The sequence below is a fragment of the Talpa occidentalis genome, unplaced genomic scaffold, assembly GCF_014898055.3.
Source record: "Talpa occidentalis isolate TD23 unplaced genomic scaffold, MPIMG_talOcc4v2.1 talOcc4.4, whole genome shotgun sequence".
NCBI classification, from domain to species: Eukaryota; Metazoa; Chordata; class Mammalia; order Eulipotyphla; family Talpidae; genus Talpa; species Talpa occidentalis.
This window is the reverse complement of record NW_023604295.1, coordinates 96,004,462-96,016,481: the sequence shown is the minus strand read 5'-3', so window position 1 is coordinate 96,016,481 and position 12,020 is coordinate 96,004,462.

Below are 12,020 nucleotides of genomic sequence, written 5' to 3'. Positions count from 1 at the left end.
TTCTTTCCTGTCCAAGGACGGTCCAGGAGGCAGCACCAGGGTCTGCAGCCTATAAGTCAACCTCCACATGCCCTGAGAGCTGCACGGTGCCTTGTCTGCTGGAGCCAGACACCGGGCACTGAGCTGAGCTGTCACAGGGTCTCAGTCACCCCTACCCTATTAAGCCTGAAGTCTTCTCCGCACTGTCTACCTCAGCTCCTCGGGAAGCCACCAGTCAAGTCTGCTTGCACAGGTCCAGGTCTCAGGCTCACTGAACATCCCAAGGTTACACTTGTTGCATAGGCCTAGTTCACTGATAGAGCTTTCCAGTGAGATGGTAAATGCTCTCTCAAACAGTCCAGAAAGATTCAGCCCCAAAAGCTCAGGTCTCAGGATAAGGCCCTGTTCTCTCTTAGTCCTGTGAACTGGGTTCAGACACCCTAAGTTTCAGGCAGACACTGAGGATCCAGAATAAACTTCTCCAAGCAGAGTGATGTCCAGGAAGTGACCAGATCTGGGTACCTTCCAGACTGTTGCCAAACTCCTGAGCCCTTGAGATTTTCTCCTTTAACCCTTGCCTAAGAACCAGCAAAATGGTCTTTCTTATTGCTCTATACTTGGGTGCAAATTTCACAAGGGATTTTTAAGGGCATCCCTGTTTAAGTGCAAATTTCCAAGGAAGTGTCTCTTCTCATGCCTCTGCAAGTCAATTCTGCAACTGTGTGCCAATATTTTAGGGAGCTGTGAAAAGACAGAGGAACATTAGACTAGTGGTTCTCAAAGTGAGGTCCCAGGACTGGTAGTATCAGCATCACCTGGGAACTTGGCAGAAATGCAAATGTTCAGGCCCCAATCCAGACCTTCTGAGACACAGCTGGGAGGTGGGGGGACATCAAAGAGACTTCCAGGATCTGAGTTAGTCACTGGTTGGTGAGATGGTGGCCAGGGGTATCCAGATGCCTCCATGGCGCTCTCCCTGATGCCACTGGTCTCCATGGCTGAAGGAGAAGGCTATTCCTGGAAGCACTAGATCATCCCCAACACTCTTCTGACTTACCTTCCGTGTTAATATTGGGGGAAAAGCCCCAAGCTAAATCAAAGTGGCCTGAAGCCATCGGAGATAAAAAATTAAAGTTCCCAAAATATTATTGTTGGGAGTACTCAGGAAGACTCGAGTGTGGTGCCTTTTACACAAATATTGTGAGTCACAATAACTGTGTTTATCTTCTTTCTCCTTTGGCAAATAAGGAAACATCTGTGAAGGTGCTGATATTTATTTATTTTTGGATGAGCATCGTGATAGTGGAAATATTTCTAACATGATTATAGAACCCTGGGGCTAAAGCACTGCCCCTGAGGAGGATCGAGGAGTCAATTGGTAAATAATGCAGACATTCCCTTGGAATTAAAGACCGCAAGGTGTCAATCTTTGTTTTTAAGTGACATCACTCAGGGCATTTGCTTCTCCATAAAATACAAGTTGCAGCCAGTGGTGATGGAGGGAAAGCAGTGCTGATAGAAAGTGCCGTGCCCAAGAATGTCAAATTATACTGCTTTTTCCAAGCCTCAGTTTCCCTTTGCTTCTCAGCCCATGGTGTTACTGACCTACTGGGTCATATCACTGGCTGCTCAGAAAGTCAAACTCTGAACCATGGATTGTTTCCCAAAAAGGAAACCCTTTGTTTTTATGTGGCATCACCACAGGAGAATGGCAGTTAGTACCCTAGAGTGAAGGAAGACTATATATCAAAGGAAGAAATGCCAGGATATGATTTCTTCAGTCCGGGAAGAACCAGCATTTCTAGGGGCAGTTAGTCACAGGATTATCGATAAACTTCCTTGCTCTTTTCTGTGTTTTCTTTTTAAAATGGCCCCTGGCTATTCATTAGGCCTGGATATTATCAGCATCCTTGGGAAAAAACCATCTTGTTAAGCATTAAGCAGCCCACTGCCGTGGTGCTGAGGAATGCAGTGGTTAGAATCAACTGCTAGACTAAATGTTAAGGCAGAGTCATGTCATGGTCTTTGGCTCAGGCTTGATTGCTCAGATCAGGCTTGGTTGCTGAGATGCCAGGTAGACTCAGGCCTTTGATTGTGTCTAGGGTCAGACCCTGGGGAAGAATCCACAACTGGAGATCCCTGATGTGGCCACCATACACCTTCTAACTAAAAAACCCTGCTGACATATAAGGCTTTTGAACTTAATGTAAGAGAAAAGGAGGCATTCTATGTCCCATGATGATAGGGTATAGGGAGAAACCCAGCTGACACGGGTCTAACCCTAAAACGGAATGCATCCCCTGGCTCTATGTTCTTGAGAAAAGGGTTGGACACAATAGGCATGTGGAGGGAACAGCGATTTCAAAAAACTGGTTTGGGAGAAACAAAAACATAGCCACACAAAACCTTGCACTTCCATGGGAAGGTTTGTGGAAGCGTTATTTGTAACAGTCAAAAGAGGGAAGCAACCCAAATGTCCATTAAAAGGTAAATGGATAAACTGTGATCCTATCTAAACAATGGAAATTAATCAGCAACTTAAAGAGATGAATTACACGCCAACAATATGAGTGAATCTTTAAGTGCCTATTTTGAGTTAAAGAAGTCAGTCAAAAAAGGAGTATGTTGTGTGGCTCATTTGTATAAAATTCTAGAAAATACCAACTAATCCACCATGACAGGAAGCATCTAAGCATTGGGGGGGAGGGGCAGTAAGGGCGGTGGGGAGGATTACGATGACACAAGGAAATGTGGGGGCTGCTAGATATGATCACCCTGATTGTGACTCCATGAGCAATATCAAAACTTGTCCAATTACACACATAATGATGTCCAGTTTATTGTATGTCAAAAACACACCAATGAAGTTTGTTAAAATATGGATTGGCACTTCTGACTGCTTCTTGGAGAAATTGCTTATATTTCTGCTAGAGTCCCCTCTTTTTCCTGGCTGAACTGGAATCATACAGGCTTTTGTGGCACACTCCGACATCAAGAGTGAGATAAGGCTACCCTAGGGCAAATGGTGGGTGCATTTGTAAGGTTGAGGGTGTTTATTTTCTGGCTTTGTTGATAGTAGCTAAGTTATATGCTGCACATTTTTAAATACTTGGAAAAAATTAAAAGAAAAATAATCTCTCTGATATGTGAAAATTACATGACATTTGACTGTCAGTGTCCATAGAGAAAGAAATCTTGGAACCCATCCAAATTCATTCATTTACATATTATCGATGGCAGCCTGGCAAAGTTGAGTAGTTTCAATGAAGACGATTGCCTCTTTATGGAAAAAGTTTGGCATCCCTTGCTCTGGGGCCTGAAGCTTCCCTGAGGAATGAAGCTGGCTAAACTGTTCTGAAGATTTGAAAGTCACACACTAGTACACCAGTGGCCACACATCTATAAATCTGTGCACTCCATGTGCCTCTCACCTGCCTCCTGGGCCCTCAGTTGCTGGCTCACACTCCTGTCTCCTCCTCTCAGCTTTCCCTAGTTCCCAGTTTGGCTTCATAAACATCCATCATGCCAAAACCCACCAAGTCCTGTACCTCCACCGCACCTGACTCAGATGAAATACTGGCTTCAGAGCCTGGGATCTGCTTTCCTGGTGGTTGCCGTGAGTGTCAACCTGCACAATCAATCAGCAAGTGCAGGTGACTTCAAATGGACCCCTGAGAGAAGGAGTCAAGTGGGAGCTGCCAGGTGAACTCTGGTCTCCTCCCTGACTGCTTTCACCTCAGTGGCACTATCCGCTTGGCGATAAACACCTGCCTCACAATGGCCAGCTCAGAAATGTGCCGTTTTGCTTTTTTTTTTTTTTCGTCTTTCTGGGCTTTCCCCCTCACTCTTGTTCGTTTAGACTTTGTTTTTTAAGGTAACTAGGTTCTGATACCTGTAAAAGTCCTTTGCATGATACAGTAATTTTTCTCAATGAATGGCAAGATTTACTGTTAGCCAACCTCAAAGGCATGACTGTATGTATTTGAAAGTAGTATTTTATATGGGCCTCCCTTTTGGCACAAGGGGTTAAGATGCAACCTCTGAAGCTATCGGTAGCCACTGCAGCTTGAGTTCAATCCCTGGCCAGTGTTCGATTCCCTCAGCAGTGTATTTCAGTCAGTCTGCCTGTTGTGTTCCCCACTCTGTCTCCGGTGAATCCTCTCTCACACACACCCCCCCCAACCTCTGGCCTACGTCCTAGTTCTTGTATGTATAAATAAAATAAATAAATGTTAAAAATAAATACATAACCATCTCCTACAGGAAGCCTTCCCTAGTCATCTTAATCCTGGATTAAATGTTCCTTTTTCGTAATTAAAAAAAATTAAATATAGTACACATTTGGGGGACTAGATGACATGTGACAAGAATTTTTCTAATTACATAGAATATAAATATTGTGTCCCCTCTAACATATAATGAACTTCTAGAAATAAAAAATGAAAACCAAAACAAGAAAAAAGCAAAGAAGAATAAGCAAAGAATACACACAACCTATAGGCTCCCAGAAGGGCAACTACAACTTTCTTTACACACGAGAAAGTGCTCAATCTTAAATGTTATAAAAATTCAAATTAAATCCAAAAAATACCAATTTTTACCTCTCAGCTTGGCAATAAAAAAGTTTTATACAGTATTAACTAGAGTGTAAATAAATACTTACTTTTAGAAATTGCTATTAGGAGCTAAGCTTTGGAAACAACCCAAATGCCCAAAAATAGAAGACTGGATCAAGAATGTGTGGTACATATACATCATGGAATATTACTCAGCATTCAAAAAAGATAAACACATGCAATTTGCAGCAACATGGATGGCGCTGGAAGGGATCATGCTCAGCGAAATAAGCCAGAAAGAAAAAGAAAAATACCGATGGTCTTACTCATAACAGGTATCTAGAAAACTTAAATAAGGGGCCAGGAAAAAGAATAACTATAAGAAGGAAAATAACAAAATCAACAAACAACTATGAACCAGAGACACTCTATGGGGGGTGGGAGATGGGGAAAGGAAGGGTTGGGGTCAAAATAAGGGGGTTCCAATTGTATGGGGAATATAAAAATTAAATAAATAAATAAATAAATTGCTATGAGGAACATATGCCTACATATGGCAATTTAGCAATGTCAACCAAATTAAAAAGGTAAGCACTTCCACTTTCATTTTTTTTAAGACTGATTTATTTATTTATACAAAACCAGGGTATAGGCCAGATTTGCGGGAGGGTGAGAGGATTCACCAGAGACAGAGCAGGGAACAGAACAGGCAGACTGACAAAATACACTGCTGAAGGGAGCAGTGGGCACGACAGAAGATGTCTGCCATGCCATGTGGGCCCCTTGCTGGCCGGCCAGGATCAAGCCAGCGCTGCAGAGGCTGCAACAGCTTCACAGCATGGAGCTCAACCCACTGTGCCACCAGGGGAGGCCCTCAACTTTCATTATTTTTTTTTTTTAAAGATTTATTTATTTATTTATACAAGCACTGGGTACAGTCAGAAGCACGGGAGGGTGAGAGAATTCACCAGAGCCAGAGCGGGGAGCAGAGCAGGCAGAAGGACCGAAGTACACTGCTGAGGGGAGCAGCGGGCGGCAGGAGAGGTCTGCGCGCCATGTGGGACCCTCCTCCAGTGGCCCGGGAGCAGCCGGATATCGAACCGGCGCTGCAGAGGCTGCGGGCAACTTCGCAACCCAGTGCTTAACCGCTGCGCCACCGGGGAGGCCCAACTTTCATTATTTTTTACATCATATTTTTACATAACATGCAGAACTCCTATATGCAAGGTTATTCTTTGAAACTGTCTGAAATGGTGAAAGACTGTAGACATCTTAAACATTTAATAGATCTAGTCAAGAAGTGTCATTACATTCATATGAGAACCAAAAAATTATCTAGACCACCAAGAAAGAGAGTATAAAAATAAATAAATTGGATATTAAAGAGAAGTTGCAACCAACATCACAGAAATACAAATGTTCATGGAAGACTGCTATGAGCAATTTTATACCACCAAATTGAACAACCTAGAAGAAATGAATAAATGTCTAGAAATATACAATCTTCCAAGAGTGAATCATGAGGAAATAGAAAATCTGAATAGATTAATTAGTAGTAAGAGACTATATCAGTAATCCAAAATTTCCCCCCAAATTAAATCCCAGACTAGATTGCTTCAATGGAGAATTCTACCAAATATTTGAAGATTTAATACCTATTCCCTCTCAAACTTTAACAAAATTGAAGAGAAGGTAACACTTCAAACTCATTTAACAAGACCAGCATCACATTGATACCAAAACAAAAGCACTGGGAAAAAAGAAAATTACAGATCAGTATCTCACACGAAATAGATGCAAAAATCCTCAATAAAATATTAGCAAGCCAAATTCAACAATATATTAAAATTATCAACCCCATGATCAAAAAGGATTAATTCCAGGGTTGCAAGGACTGTTCAACAGTCACAAAACAATCAGCAAGATACATCACATCAAGGAAAGGTAGACCAAAAATTGTAAGATAATTTCAATGGAGGCAAAAAAAAATTCACAAAATTCAACATTTATTTATTATTTAAAAAAAAAAGTCTCAACCAATATGGGTTTTGAAGGTACATACTGCTACATAATAAAGTTGCCCATACTGAATGGTGAAAAGCTGACCACCATCCCTCTAAGATCAGGAGTAAGACAAGGAAGCCCACTCTTGCCTCTTTTATTGAACATAATATTGGAAGTCCTAGCCAGAGCAATTAGTCAGCAAAGAGAAACAAAAGACATTGAATTGCAGAGAAAGAAGTAAAACTCACTATTTGCAGATGACATGTTTTATATATAAAAAATACTAGGCTCTACTTTATTTTTTTTATTTTTTTTTTTTTTAAAATAGAGGCATGCTTTATTTATTTATTTTACTTGTTTGTTTGTTTGTTTATACATGCACTGGGTACAGTCAGAAGCGCGGGAGGGTGAGAGAATTCACCAGAGCCAGAGCGGGGTGCAGAGCAGGCAGAAGGACCGAAGTACACTGCTGAGGGGAGCAGCGGGCGGCAGGAGAGGTCTGCGCGCCATGTGGGACCCTCCTCCGGTGGCCGGGGAGCAGCCGGGGATCGAACCGGCGCCGCAGAGGTCACGGGCAGCTTCGCAACCCAGCGCTCAACCGCTGCGCCACCGGGGAGGCCCCTAGGCTCTACTTTAAAACTATGAGAACTGATAAATGAATTTAAAAAGTTATAGAATTGGGCCTCCCCGGTGGCGCAGTGGTTGAGCGCTGGGTTGCGAATCTGCCCTCAGCCTCCGTGGCGCCGGTTCGATCCCCGGCTGCTCCCCGGCCACCGGAGGAGGGTCCCGCATGGCGCGCAGACCTCTCCTGCCGCCCGCTGCTCCCCTCAGCAGTGTACTTCGGTCCTTCTACCTGCTCTGCTCCCTGCTCTGGCTCTGGTGAATTCTCTCACCCTCCCACGCTACTGACTGTACCCAGTGCTTGTATAAATAAATAAATAAATCTTTAAAAAAAAAAAAAAAAAAGAAAGAAAAAGTTGTAGAATACAAAATCAACATCCAAAAATCTATTGCACCTTTATACACTAACAATGAAATATCAGAAAGAGGAATTAGTAAAACAAACCCATGTACAATTGTACAAAAAACAGGGCCTCCCTGGTGGCACAAGAGGTTAAGCACAGCACTATGAAGCAATCTGGAACCTCTGCAGCACGAGTTCAATTCCCAGCCACGGAAATATCCACATGGCACAGCAAACCTCTCCTGAGTTGCTGCTCCCCTCAGCAGTGTATTTCAGTCAGTCTGCCTGTTCTCTTCCCCACTCTGTCTCTAGTGAGTCCTCTTACTCCCCCACCCCCCGAACCTCTGGCCTGTACCCCAGGTCTTGGATGCATAAATAAATAAATCTTAAAAAAAAAAAACAATAAATATCACTTGAAGTGAAAGATCTGTACACTGAAAACTAAAACATCAATGCAAAAAATTAAAGGAGACACAAATAAAGTATTTCCATGAGCATAGAAAGCCATTCCATGCTCATGAATTGGAATAAATAGTATAGTCAAAATATGCGTACTATCCAAAGTAATCTACAGATTGAATATAATTCCTATTAAAATTCCAAAGGTGGGGACTTCCTGGTGGCACAGGGGTTAAGATGCAACCTATGAAGCTATCCGCAGTCACTGCAGCATGAGTTCAATCCCCAGCTGTGGAGCTATCCACATGGTGCAGCAGACCTCTCCTGATTTGCCCGCTGCTCCCTTCAGCAGTGTCTTTCAGTCAGTCTGCCTGTTCTGTTCCCCACTCTGCCTCTGGTGAATCCTCTCACTCCTGCTCCTCTGGCCTGTACCCCAGTTCTTGTATGCATATATAAATCTTTAAAAAAAAATTCCAAAGGCATTTTTTTGGATAAATAGAACAAACCAACCTAAAATTTGTAGTTAAGCGATCTTCAATAAAAGATGTTGGGAAAACTAGATAAGTTTAGAAAACTGGACACAAAAAAACTTTAAACGTAAATAAATGGAACATAAATAAATAAACTTTAAACATAAATAAACTTTAAGCATAAATAAATGGAACTGCATCTAATTAAAAGTTCTGCAAAGCAAAGAAAACCACCAACAAAATAAAAGGGAACCTTCTCTATGGGAGAAGACAGATCCAAATCATGTGTCTGACAAGGGATAAAATCCAAGATATATAAATCAGTCATACAACTAAACAGCATAAAGAAACAATCCAATTGAAAAGAAGAAATGCTACCAGCCACATGAAAAGGTATTTAGCATCACCCATCATCAAGATGCAAATCAAATCCTCAATGAGGTATCACCTCACACCTGTCAGTGTGGCTATTATCAAAAAACAAGTGCAGATGAGAATATGGACAAAAAGCAACACTTGACCACTGTTAGTGAAAACATACACTGGCATAGCCACTATGAAGAACAGTATGGAGTTTCCTCGAAAAATTAAAAATAGAACTACTATATGATCCAGCTTTCCTGCTTCTGGGTATCTATCCAAAGAAAATGCTAATTAGGGGGCCTCCCCTGGTGGCCCAGTGGTTGAGAGCTGGGCTGCGAGGCTGCCCACAGCCTCTGCGCTGCCGGTTCGTTCCCCAGCCGCAGGTGGTTGAGCGCAACGCTATGAAGCTGTCCTCAGTCTCTGCAGTGCCGGTTTGATCCCCATCAGCCTTGGAGCGACCCACATGGCAAGCAGGCCTCTCCTGGCTCTCCCGCTGCTCCCCTCAGCAGTGTATTTCGTCAGTCTGCCTGTTCTGTTCCCTGCTCTGTCTCTGGCGAATCCTCTCACCCTCCCGTGCATCTGGCCTGTACCCTAGTTCTTGTATAAATGAAAAAAAAAATAAAAATAAAAAAAATAAAAGAAAGAAAAAGAAAATGCTAATTTAAAAAAGATATATGCAAACCAGCTCCATGTTCATTGCAGCATTATTTACAAAAGCGAATATATAGAAACAACCTAAGTGTTCATCAATGGATGGATAAAGAAGATGTGATACGTATAATCACGCATTGCTTAATGATTGGGATGCAGTCCCCATCATCATGCAGCCCCAAGAAGAACATTGTTAGACAATTTAGTCATTGTGCGGACATCACAGAGTATGCATACACCAACTTAGATGGCATGTTCTATTACACTACGAGGTTATATATCAGGACCATGATGGCATATTCAGTCCACAGTTGGCTGAAATATCATTAGTTTGCACAGGATTAACTATACAATGAAATGCCACACAGTCATATGAAAGAATGAAGTCTTGCCATTTGCAACAGCATGGATAGACCTTGAGGATATCATGCTAAGTAAAATAAAGAAGAGAAGGACAAACACCCTATCATTTTACTTATATGTGGAATGAACAGATTGGTGGCTATTAGAAGGGAGGAGGGTTGAGGGGGAGGGGGACAAAATGGATAAAGTGGATTAAGAGGTACATATTTCCAGCTATAAAATAGGTCACAGGAATATTTAAAAAAACCCTACTCTTATAACTCACTATTGTAGGAGTGGTCCTGGGCTAGCACATGCAAGAAAGAGTACGAAATAAAAGATTTAAAGGTTGCAAAGGAAGAAACCAAACTGACATTAAGTTAGTTGATAATCTACTTAGAAAACCACAATGGCTCCCTGGTGGCCCAGGGGTTAAAGAAAGCGCTATCAAGCTATCGCCAGCCACTGCAGCACAAGTTCAAATCCCCAGCCAGCCAGGGAGCTACCCACATGGCACAGCAGAACTCTCCTGCCTCGCCTGCTGTTCCCCTCAGCAGTGAATTTCAGTCAGTCTGCCTCTTCTACTCCCCACTCTCTCTGGTAAATTCTCTCACCTCCCACACCTCTGGCTTACACCCCAGTTCTTGTATACATAAATAAATAAATCTTAAAAAAAAGAAAAAGAAAACCACAATCTACAGTCTAATAAAATTAACTAGATATTTGATCAAGGTTGCTTGGCACAGATGACATATACACTAATTGCATTTGTCTTTTCCAGCAACAATGTTTTGGTTTTTTTGTTTTGTTTTGTTTTGTTTTGTTTTTTACAAAATACAATATAGGACAGCAACAAATCAGATAATGTACCTAAGGGGAAATTTAACAAAAGACACTCAAGACATTTATGGAGGAAAATTGGAAATATAATTGAAAGATTCACTGGTATAAAAGATTCTAACAAACTCTCAATGGTATAGCTCAATAGAATAATTGGTCTCCCAACAATTCAGTGGAGGTGTTTAGTGGAAAGACTTCTACTCAGGGACTGGGGGACCCAAGATTCTTCCAGGTTGTGGTTTCATTTTGGGGGTCTCAGAATACTCTTCTTGACTCCCTGCACCAATCTACAGTCGGGGGAAGAGCAGACAAGAACAGGATCTCAGAGGAGGACAAGGCTGGGAGTTGCTGTACCACCCTAGCTCTGTTCTGTTGTTCAGAACACGTGTTGGCCACACCAGCTTCTAGGGGGGCTGGGAGATGTACTCCCATCATGAGCAAAGGATAGGGAAGTGAGGTTGGTGAACCACTAGAGAGTTCTTGGCCACAGACATGAGATCTAAATAAATGTTGATTGACAGAAAGACTCAATATCACACAAGCATGAATTATCCCCAAGTTGACTTGAGGACACACACACAATTCCATTCCAGGTGAAATGAGAGGGTATCCTAGCCTCTATATCTAAGTGAAAGTTGGTTATACAGATATTTATATTATTAATGTTGTCTTTATACCTTATATGTCTTTTTACATATATTACATACATATAACGTTCTATTGTAGATATAAAATATTTTATAATTTAAAAAATTAGGCTATAAATATCATGTAAACCCACATGAGTTTGAAATCCAGTCATCCCAATATAATGAGGGTGTTTATAGTGTTCTAGAGCCGAGGGGAAAGAAACACTAGGTCTACCTGAGCAAGTTGGGTAGGCCCAGTGGAGCAATGGAAACTCTTGAGCTGTGTTTTGAAGAATGAGTAGTTTTCCTGACAGGGCTTTCCACATTGGTGAGATTAGATGTCTGAAGCCAGATGTCATCACAGACCACCTGTAGAGACTGCAGAACTCTGAGCTCTCACCCATGTATCATACTTTTGCTTCTTTATTAAACAGAAGGCAAGATAGTAGTGCTGGTGGCTCTTGTTGCTGTTGTTCAGGCCACCCCACAGACATGAGCCCGGATAAGCAGAGCTGAATCTCTACAGCACTGAGATTGTGGTGGAAGTGTGGAAGGGTCAGGTAGACACAACTGCAGATTCATTCATCCTCAAGGCAAGGTGGTGCCTCCCCAGGCCAGTAGGTGAAGAAGGCTGCATTGTGCACCTTCTCACAAAGTAAATAGAGTGTTCTTGTGAAGGTGCTTGCAAAGCCCAAGAAAAATATTGTGGTTATTTTGATTAAACATAAGCACGACGTGGGGAGAAAAATAAATTAAAATTTTTGAGATCTGTCTAAACATTAGATATCTTATATCTAATCCTTACAGTCCCAAAGAAAGGTGG